We start from the raw sequence: 11918 nt of genomic DNA, 5'->3' as shown, positions 1-11918 counted from the left end.
TATTTTGACTTGAGCCTAAAATTCGTTCCCATCAGAAAATAATCGTTCAATATGTAAAATTTACAAAACTAGTTTTATTTTGCTTATCTGAAGAGCAGAAAATAATCGTTCAATATGTAAAATTTACAAAACTTGTTTTATTTTGCTTATCTGAAGAGATATTGTAAATTCAGATGTCTTATTATGATAATCTAATTTAAAATACATAGTTTTAGTTGGTTTTACCTTAAATAGTCACTTGGATCCAACAAAAAAAGATTTGGGTTGGTGTGCAGGTTAATTAAAAATATTTTGTTTTTCTCCAAAATGCACAGTTGGGTTATTAAATTAGTGGTGTAAATGCTCTATTTTAAAACAAAAACAACGATTTTATTGTGTTTTGAGTCTGAAAATCTTTTCCATCAGAAAATAATCGTTCAATATGTAAAATTTACCAAATGTCTTAGATGTCTTATTATGATAATCTAATTTAAAATACAAAGTTTTAGTTGGTTTTAACTTAAATAGTCACTTGGATTCAACAAAAAAAGATTTGGGTTGGTGTGCAGGTTAATTTAAAATATTTTGTTTTTCTCCCAAACGCACAGTTGGGTTATTAAATTATTGAAGTAAATGCCCTATAATGAAACAAAAACAATGATTTTATTATGTTTTGATCCTAAAACTCTTTCCAATCAGAAAATAATCGTTTAATATGTAAAATTTACAAAACTAGTTTTATTTTGCTTATCTGAAGAGATATTGTAAATCCAGATGTCTTATTATGATAATCTAATTTAAAATACATAATTTTAGTTGGTTTTAACTTAAATAGTCACTTGGATCAAACAAAAAAAGATTTGGGGTGCATGTTAATTAAAAATATTTAGTTTTCTCCCAAACGCATAGTTTGGTTATTAAATTAGTGGTGTAAATGCTTAAAACAAAAACAACGATTTTATTGTGTTTTGAGTCTGAAACTATTTTCCATCAGAAAATAATCGTTCAATATGTAAAATTTACAAAACTTGTTTTATTTTGCTTATCTGAAGAGCTATTGTAAATTCAGATGCCTTATTATGATAATCTAATTTAAAATACATAATTTTAGTTGGTTTTACCCTAAACAGTAACTTGGACCAAACAAAAAAAGATTTGGGTTGGTGTGCATGTTAATTAAAAATATTTCGTTTTTCTCCCAAACGCACAGTTTGGTTGTTAAATTAGTGGTGTAAATACACTATATTTAAACAAAAACAACGATTTTATTGTGTTTTGAGCATAAAACTCTTTCCCATCAGAAAATAATCCTTCAATATGTAAAATTTACAAAACTAGTTTTATTTTGCTTATCTGAAGAGCTATTGTAAATTCAGATGCCTTATTATGATAATCTAATTTAAAATACATAATTTTAGTTGGTTTTAACTTAAACAGTAACTTGGATCAAACAAAAAAAGATTTGGGTTGGTGCGCATGTTAATTATAAATATTTCGTTTTTCTCCCAAACGCACAGTTTGGTTATTAAACTAGTGGTTTAAATACCCTATATTCAAACAAAAACAACGATTGTATTATGTTTTGAGCCTAAAACTCTTTCTCATCAGAAAATAATCGATGAATATGTAAAATTTACAAACCTTGTTTTATTTTGCTTATCTGAAGAGATACTGTAAATTCTGATGTCTTATTATGATAATCTAATTTAAAATACATAATTTTAGTTGGCTTTAACTTTCATAGTCACTTGGATCAAACAAAAAAAGATTTGGGTTGGTGTGCATGTTAATTAAAAATATTTCGTTTTTCTCCCAAACGTATAGTTTGGTTATTAAATTAGTGGTGTAAATGCTCTATTTTAAAACAAAAAGAACGATTTAATTGTGATTTGAGTCTAAAACTCTTTTGCATCAGAAAATAATCGTTCAATATGTAAAATTTACAAAACTTGTTTTATTTTGCTTATCTGTAGAGATATTGTAAATTCAGATGTCTTATTATGATAATCAAATTTAAAATACATAATTTTAGTTGGTTTTAACTTAAACAGTATCTTGGATCAAACAAAAAAAGATTTGGGTTTGATGTGCAGGTTAATTAAAAATACTTCGTGTATCTCCCAAACGCACAGATTGTTTCTTAAATTAGTTGTGTAAATGCAATATAATGAAACAAAAACAGCGATTTTATTATGTTTTGAGCCTAAAACTCTTTCCCATCAGAAAATAATCGTTCAATATGTAAAATTTGCAAAACTAGTTTTATTTTGCTTATCTGAAGAGCTATTGTAAATTCAGATGTCTTATTATGATAATCGAATTTAAAATAAATAATTTTAGTTGGCTTTAAAAAGATTTGTGTTGGTGTGCATGTTAATTAAAAATATTTAGTTTTTCTCCCAAACGCACAGTTTGGTTATTAAATTAGTAGTGTAAATGCTCTATTTTAAAACAAAAAGAACGATTTAATTGTGATTTGAGTCTAAAACTCTTTTGCATCAGAAAATAATCGTTCAATATGTAAAATTTACAAAACTAGTTTTATTTTGCTTATCTGAAGAGCTATTGTAAATTCAGATGTCTTATTATGATAATCTAATTTAAAATACATAATTTTAGTTGGTTTTACCCTAAACAGTAACTTGGACCAAAAAAAAAAAGATTTGGGTTGGTGTGCATGTTAATTAAAAATATTTCGTTTTTCTCCCAAACGCACACTTTGGTTATTAAATTAGTTGTGTAAATACACTATATAGTTGGTTTTTACTTAAATAGTCACTTGGGTCAAACCAAAACAGATTTGGGTTGGTGCGCATGTTAATTAAAAATATTTCGTTTTTCTCCCAAACGCACAGCTTGGTTATTAAATTAGTGTTGTAAATGCCATATATTCAAACAAAAACAACGATTTTATTTTGACTTGAGCCTAAAATTCTTTCCCATCAGGAAATAATCGTTCAATATGTAAAATTTACAAAACTAGTTTTATTTTGCTTATCTGAAGAGCTATTGTAAATTCAGTTGTATTATTATGATAATCTAATTTAATATGCAAAATTTTAGTTGGTTTTAACTTAAACAGTCACTTGGATCACAATAAAAAAAAAATTTGGGTTGGTGTGCAGGTTAATTAAAAATATTTCGTTTTTCTCCCAAACGCACAGTTTGGTTGTTAAATTAGTGGTGTAAATGCCCTTTATTAAAACAAAAACAAGAAAGGAAGCTAGCTTCGGCCAGCCGAAGCTTATATACCCTTGCAGATCATTCCTATTAATTAACAAATCGCAAAAATGTTCAATTTTCTAATATTTCTCATTAATTTTCCGATCGTTCCTATGGCAGCTATATGATATAGTCGTCCGATTTTGATTAAATTAAAATTGAAATTCGGAAATATTTAAAAAGAGTCATATCCTAGAGTAGAAGATAATACAATAAAAACCAAAGAAGCTAGAATTTATTTCCTATTACTTTTCCATTAATTTTCCGATCGTTCCTATGGCAGCTATATGATATAGTCGTCCGATTTTGATTAAATTAAAATTGAAATTCGGAAATATTTAAAAAGAGTCATATCCTAGAGTAGAAAATAATACAATAAAAACCAAAGAAGCTAGAATTTATTTCCTACTACTTTTCCATTAATTTTCCGATCGTTCCTATGGCAGCTATATGATATAGTAGTCCGATTTTTTAAATAATTAATTCGAAATTCAGAAATATTTAAAAAATAACATCCCCAAAAGTAGAAGGTAATATTTCAAAAAACACCGAAGCTAGAATTTTTTAAAGTTTTTTTTTTCCGATTGTTCCTATGGGAGCTATAAGATATAGTTGTCCGATCCGGTCGGCTCCGACATATATACTACCTGCAATAGAAAGAAGACTTTTGCGAAAGTTTTGTCCCGATAGCTCAAAAACTGAGAGACTAGTTTGCGTAGAAACAGACAGACGGACAGACGGACAGACGGACATGGCTAGATCGACTCGTCTTGTGATGCTGATCAAGAATATATATACTTTATGGGGTCGGAAACGTCTCCTTCACTGCGTTGCAAACTTCTGACTGAAATCATAATACCCTCTGCAAGGGTATAACAACGATTTTATTTTAGCTTGAGCCTAAAATTCTTTCCCATCAGAAAATAATCGTTCAATATGTAAAATTTACAAAACTAGTTTTATTTTGCTTATCTGAAGAGATATTGCAAATTCAGTTGTATTATTATGATAATCTAATTTAATATGCATAATTTTAGTTGGTTTTAACTTAAACAGTCACTTGGATCAAAAAAAAAAAAATTTGGGCTGGTGTGCAGGTTAATTAAAAATATTTCGTTTTTCTCCCAAACGCATAGTTTGGTTGTTAAATTAATAATGTAAATGCTTTATATTAAAACAAAAACAACGATTTTATTGTGTTTTGAGCCTAAAACTCTTTCTCATCAGAAAATAATCGTTCAATATGTAAAATTTACAAACCTTGTTTTATTTTGCTTATCTGAAGAGATATTGTAAATTCTGAAGTCTTATTATGATAATCTAATTTAAAACACATAATTTTAGTTGGGTTTAACCTAAACAGTAACTTTGATCAAACAAAAAAAGATTTGGGTTGGTGTGCATGTTAATTAAAAATATTTCGTTTTTCTCCCAAACGAACAGTTTGGTTATTAAATTAGTGGTGTAAATAGCCTACATTCAAACAAAAACAACGATTTTTTTGTGTTTTGAGCATAAAACTCTTTCCCATCAGAAAATAATCGTTAAATATGTAAAATTTACAAAACCTGTTTTATTTTGCTTATCTGAAGAGCTATTGTAAATTCAGATGTCTTTTTATGATAATCTAATTTAAAATACATAATTTTAGTTGGTTTTAACTTAAACAGTATGTAATGTACCAACTTTAAGACCTTTAGCTAAAAAAACTGATAATAAAATGAGCTCTCGTTACTTATCCGAGTTATCTACCGATAACGTAGTACGTAACCACCCGTAAGCCCAATTGCCTAAATTAGGACGGAAAGTGATCCAAAAGGGGAACGTCAAAAATTAGCTTTTGCCGGATGTTAAGGTTCCCAGCGTTTGAATTTTGAACAACTCAGTCTTTCTGTTTCGAGAACTCTAAGTGAAAGGTTGGCTTATAAAACTGAGTCCCACTTAAATTCTGGCTACACCACGTGGATTACCAAATCCTCTTAAATCCTGGCCATCAGTGATCATCCGACTCGTGTTTACCCAAATCACTATTAAGCAATCAATTAGTTCAACGTCTAAAACCGAAACAGAAAGAAACCAGCACTTAAATTCAAGACACGACAAACTGGACGTAAGTTAAATCAAATAGGATCCAGACAAATCGAAATTAACCCTCCCCAATTGTGTAGGAACCCATCGTACGCAATCAGAATATCACGCCATGATAACCTATACAGCACCCGGCGGCGCGTGGGGTTTAGTCGGCTAGGCTAGTGGGCGTCACCAAAAGAAAATCATCACCTGGAAAAGAAAGAGATCCGTTCCATTTGGGACAGGCAAAGGGACCCCGAAGGCTTCTCGACGACTTCCCCAACGGAATCTCAAGCCAAATGAAAACAACCATAAAAACTCCTAAACAAAATTATTAAAATCACCTAAATTTACGTAACCCAAAGTGCAATTGATCGTGTTACGTGTATTTGTAATACCAACGCAGCCAAGTCGGTACAAGCGTTGCCTAACTCTCTTCTTTCGCCTGTAACTGTCTGCACGAGAATCAACCGTAATCTTGGGTATCGACGGCTGTTGCGACGAAATAATTAAAATTTGTCTCTCCAAGGAATTTCAACAAGTATACCCCTGGAACCATGGAGCGCTTCATCGGAATTTTCAGAGGGTAAGAGTTTGCATGCTTTTTTTAATTTTGATTGTTTCGGACAAGCCGCCGATTGAAAGAATTTACCCCAAAAGCGAACGAGTGAGCGAAAACTCTCCTAACACGAATAACCTGCTACTCTCCAGAAAAAAACTGAACCTCGGGTCTGGGCTACTTGCATAACACTAAATCCCGCCGAGATAAAAATGTTAGACAGTTTGTTGTGATCGGCTTATTCGTCTTGGGAGAATTTTGGCTGCCCTCAGCGGAGTTCGTTTCTTTAATTGCGTTTAAATAAGGTTTGACTTGCATAAGTAAACCAGAGAAAAAAAAAATAAAAATATAAACAGACAAATACGGTGAATGAAAACGCAGAAATAAAAAGGGAATATAATGAAGTAAAACAGTTTAAAACCTACACAGAAACAAATCAATTGCACTTAACAGTCATAAAACCTATGTATAGAATTAAAATTTAGACGACAAGTTATGGGGAGCAGTACAAGTTAAGAAATTCATTCCCCAATAATCCCCGAAATTGTAAATTAGACCAAGACCGAAAAAAATCATGAAGTTAATTATCTGAAGTGTATATCAATGTATATCAATTATACGAAACAAATTTTGTGACTCTGAATTATAAATTCCAATATGCAAGGCTAAGTCCCTTTAAGATTTCCGAGGACATGGGGCTCTGAAATAAAGAAATAATTAACTAATAAATTTGGGGTTCTTATTTAATATTCAACAGAAAGAACCAAGGTTGGGAGGGTATAGAAGGGTCGGACGAACAACATCTTAGTCCCATCCGCTTCTTTTTATCTGTTCAACTTATGTGCATACTACCAGTTTAGTTTATCCGCCATTCATTGTTTTGATTATTAATTTGAGGTTTCAGTGCGGACTTTCGATTAGTTAGTTTCAGTAGGGATCTTTAAATATTTCGACGTAATCGCGATCTACAACAACCGCAACAACCCACCCAATTCCTCCCGCTGAAGCTAGGGTATTCAAAAGGTCCCAATCGCGTGTTAGTTGTGGATTCATGTGCCAGTAGGGTATCTCTAGTAAGAGAGACAGAAAAGACTTTTCCTACAAGGCGTGCGTTACAAGATTTTGGCGCCCAAGAACGTGGGGCATGGCTATGATAATACAGCAATGTAAATTTGCTATACCATAGTTGATGTACCAATGAAGTTGAGGATTACATTGTATATAAATAAAATGTATGGGGTTTCTTGGAATTCGAACTAAATTGCACATGCGAAAAGTATCGACCGGAAATACGCATACTTTATTAAAAGAAAGGAATGACCGATAAAAACAGCAGGGTTGTAGAATATCATTAGGATAATTTTACAACAAAAGGTCAAGTACAATTAAAGATTCAATAAATAGCTCAATTCTTTTCGATGATATTCATGAGTTTAATGTAGGGTAGATGGACACTTAATTCTTTAATTTTGGAAATCGAGTATTTGAGCATTTGAATATTTCGACCAAATTGGAATAGGTTTAGACAACTATCTTGAAAATTTAGTCACAGGATATCATTATTTGGATGCCACCAATACCACCATAGGGAGTTTTGTATACATGTTCTACTGGAAAACAGAGGTAAATTCACATGAGTTTCCCTGTCCGAGATCGGATGGTATAGAATATTCATTTTGGTTGAGTGGACATCTTTAGTGCAATAGCCCAGAATAACAGAAATAAAACCAGAGTTGAATAGATTTAGTTAATATTTATTTCGGAGCTTCCGAAATTTGTCCAAGGAAATATTTAGAAAGAAAATAAATAATCAAAAAAAAAAAAAATATATAATCATGCCAGTGGAGCATACACCAGATGAATTTAGAAATCCACCACCAGCATCACAAGATGTCTGCATAGTTTGTGGAGAGCGTATGGAAGATACGCAACCGTGTGCAATAACCAAATGCCAACACATATTCCATAAATCCTGTTTAGAAAAACGTGTTTCGGAGACCAAAGAATGTCCCAGTTGTATGGCTTTAGTAAGCCTCAAAGATGTAAAATACATTGTTGGAAATCATTCTCCTAAACCAAAAGATAACCAAAAAGCACAGCAAAGTAAGAAATTACCGGCAGGTACTCGGCCATGCACTCGCTCTTTAGCGAAGGAATTTTTATTGGCCAGGACTATCTAAAGAGGTGCGAGAGTACATACGCAATTGTGATGTTTGTAAGGAAACAAAAGCTCCCAATATGACTTTGCGCCCTCCGATGGGTCAGCAGAGCATATCAGTTAGACCTTTTCAAAAACTTTACATAGATATTTTAGGTCCTTATCCAAGGAGTAAGAAGGGTAACATTGGGTTGTTAATAGTATTAGATCATTTCTCCCGATATCATTGGTTGTGTCCATTAAGAAAATTCACAACAAGTCTGATCAATGAATTTTTAAGCCAGCGAATATTTCCAGAATTTGGAATTCCTGAGGTAATTGTGAGCGATAACGGTGTGCAATTCAAAGCAAAGGAATTTGAAGCTTTGTTAAGTAAACTAGGAATTCGACATGTATTTACTGCTTTGTATTCTCCGCAAAGTAATGCGGCAGAGCGGGTAAATCGTTCCTTACTGTCGGCTATACGATCCTATATCAGCAAGGACCAAACCGAATGGGATTTACATTTACCGAGCATTTCGTCTGCTTTAAGGTCAGCCTTACATCAGTCAATAGGGTGCTCACCTTATAAGGCCTTATTCGGGATGAATATGATCAATCACGGTGACGACTATAAACTATTAAAGGAAATGTCTCTATTGGAAGAGTCACCTAGGTTAGAGCGCGAGGATCACCTTCAGTTATTAAGACAAGAAATAAAGAAAGCCAGTCTGAAGGCATATGAAAAAAACGTAAAGCAGTATAACTTGCGTTCGAAACCAGTATCATACCGAGTAGGACAAGAAGTCTTTAAAAGGAATTTTTATTTAAGTAAATTTAGCAACAATTTCAATAAAAAGTTAGCTCCTCAGTTCTCCAAGTGTAGAGTCAAACAAAAGCGAGGAAATTCCTTCTACTTACTGGAAACTCTACAGGGGAAGGAAATCGGAATATTTCATGCGAAAGACATTCGTATTTAATTCCAGCTAATCATTCCTCGCAAGGTTCGTCAGATTATCTGGTGGGTGTAATGTACCAACTTTAAGACCTTTAGCTAAAAAAACTGATAATAAAATGAGCTCTCGTTACTTATCCGAGTTATCTACCGATAACGTAGTACGTAACCACCCGTAAGCCCAATTGCCTAAATTAGGACGGAAAGTGATCCAAAAGGGGAACGTCAAAAATTAGCTTTTGCCGGATGTTAAGGTTCCCAGCGTTTGAATTTTGAACAACTCAGTCTTTCTGTTTCGAGAACTCTAAGTGAAAGGTTGGCTTATAAAACTGAGTCCCACTTAAATTCTGGCTACACCACGTGGATTACCAAATCCTCTTAAATCCTGGCCATCAGTGATCATCCGACTCGTGTTTACCCAAATCACTATTAAGCAATCAATTAGTTCAACGTCTAAAACCGAAACAGAAAGAAACCAGCACTTAAATTCAAGACACGACAAACTGGACGTAAGTTAAATCAAATAGGATCCAGACAAATCGAAATTAACCCTCCCCAATTGTGTAGGAACCCATCGTACGCAATCAGAATATCACGCCATGATAACCTATACAGCACCCGGCGGCGCGTGGGGTTTAGTCGGCTAGGCTAGTGGGCGTCACCAAAAGAAAATCATCACCTGGAAAAGAAAGAGATCCGTTCCATTTGGGACAGGCAAAGGGACCCCGAAGGCTTCTCGACGACTTCCCCAACGGAATCTCAAGCCAAATGAAAACAACCATAAAAACTCCTAAACAAAATTATTAAAATCACCTAAATTTACGTAACCCAAAGTGCAATTGATCGTGTTACGTGTATTTGTAATACCAACGCAGCCAAGTCGGTACAAGCGTTGCCTAACTCTCTTCTTTCGCCTGTAACTGTCTGCACGAGAATCAACCGTAATCTTGGGTATCGACGGCTGTTGCGACGAAATAATTAAAATTTGTCTCTCCAAGGAATTTCAACAAGTATACCCCTGGAACCATGGAGCGCTTCATCGGAATTTTCAGAGGGTAAGAGTTTGCATGCTTTTTTTAAAAAAGCGAACGAGTGAGCGAAAACTCTCCTAACACGAATAACCTGCTACTCTCCAGAAAAAAACTGAACCTCGGGTCTGGGCTACTTGCATAACACTAAATCCCGCCGAGATAAAAATGTTAGACAGTTTGTTGTGATCGGCTTATTCGTCTTGGGAGAATTTTGGCTGCCCTCAGCGGAGTTCGTTTCTTTAATTGCGTTTAAATAAGGTTTGACTTGCATAAGTAAACCAGAGAAAAAAAAAAATAAAAATATAAACAGACAAATACGGTGAATGAAAACGCAGAAATAAAAAGGGAATATAATGAAGTAAAACAGTTTAAAACCTACACAGAAACAAATCAATTGCACTTAACAGTCATAAAACCTATGTATAGAATTAAAATTTAGACGACAAGTTATGGGGAGCAGTACAAGTTAAGAAATTCATTCCCCAATAATCCCCGAAATTGTAAAATAGACCAAGACCGAAAAAAATCATGAAGTTAATTATCTGAAGTGTATATCAATGTATATCAATTATACGAAACAAATTTTGTGACTCTGAATTATAAATTCCAATATGCAAGGCTAAGTCCCTTTAAGATTTCCGAGGACATGGGGCTCTGAAATAAAGAAATAATTAACTAATAAATTTGGGGTTCTTATTTAATATTCAACAGAAAGAACCAAGGTTGGGAGGGTATAGAAGGGTCGGACGAACAACATCTTAGTCCCATCCGCTTCTTTTTATCTGTTCAACTTATGTGCATACTACCAGTTTAGTTTATCCGCCATTCATTGTTTTGATTATTAATTTGAGGTTTCAGTGCGGACTTTCGATTAGTTAGTTTCAGTAGGGATCTTTAAATATTTCGACGTAATCGCGATCTACAACAACCGCAACAACCCACCCAATTCCTCCCGCTGAAGCTAGGGTATTCAAAAGGTCCCAATCGCGTGTTAGTTGTGGATTCATGTGCCAGTAGGGTATCTCTAGTAAGAGAGACAGAAAAGACTTTTCCTACAAGGCGTGCGTTACAAGTAACTTGGATCAAACAAAAAAAGATTTGGGTTGGTGTGCAGGTTAATTAAAAATATTTTGTTTTTCTCCCAAACGCACAGTTGGGTTATTAAATTATTGAAGTAAATGCCCTATATTGAAAGAAAAACAACGATTTTATTGTGTTTTGAGCCTAAAACTCTTTCCCATCAGAAAATAATCGTTCAATATGTAATATTTACAAAAGTAGTTTTATTTAGCTTATTTGAAGAGATATTGTAAATTGAGATGTATTATTATGATAATCTAATTTAAAATACATAATTTTAGTTGATTTTAACTTAAACAGTAACTTGGATCAAACAAAAAAAGATTTGGGTTGGTGCGCATGTTAATTAAAAATATTTCGTTTTTCTCCCAAACGCACAGCTTGGTTATTAAATTAGTGTTGTAAATGCCATATATTCAAACAAAAACAACGATTTTATTTTGACTTGAGCCTAAAATTCGTTCCCATCAGAAAATAATCGTTCAATATGTAAAATTTACAAAACTAGTTTTATTTTGCTTATCTGAAGAGCAGAAAATAATCGTTCAATATGTAAAATTTACAAAACTTGTTTTATTTTGCTTATCTGAAGAGATATTGTAAATTCAGATGTCTTATTATGATAATCTAATTTAAAATACATAGTTTTAGTTGGTTTTACCTTAAATAGTCACTTGGATCCAACAAAAAAAGATTTGGGTTGGTGTGCAGGTTAATTAAAAATATTTTGTTTTTCTCCAAAATGTACAGTTGGGTTATTAAATTAGTGGTGTAAATGCTCTATTTTAAAACAAAAACAACGATTTTATTGTGTTTTGAGTCTGAAAATCTTTTCCATCAGAAAATAATCGTTCAATATGTAAAATTTACCAAATGTCTTAGATG

The 11918-nt window shown here is 33.0% G+C and overlaps 1 long non-coding RNA gene across 1 annotated transcript; it reads left to right on the top strand.

The window, feature by feature from the left end:
- Nucleotides 1-4888: 4888 nt before the first annotated feature.
- On the top strand, nt 4889-10975 carry LOC138912648 (uncharacterized). Its single transcript, XR_011418212.1, has 3 exons — nt 4889-5311; nt 5370-9431; nt 9490-10975. It is a non-coding gene; the product is annotated as an uncharacterized lncRNA (long non-coding RNA).
- The last annotated feature ends 943 nt before the right edge of the window (nt 10976-11918 follow it).

Source organism: Drosophila takahashii, chromosome 2R (genome assembly GCF_030179915.1).
Source record: "Drosophila takahashii strain IR98-3 E-12201 chromosome 2R, DtakHiC1v2, whole genome shotgun sequence".
NCBI lineage: Eukaryota > Metazoa > Arthropoda > Insecta > Diptera > Drosophilidae > Drosophila > Drosophila takahashii.
Note: the sequence above shows the minus strand (reverse complement) of the source record. Positions and strands in the feature narration are given on the sequence as shown.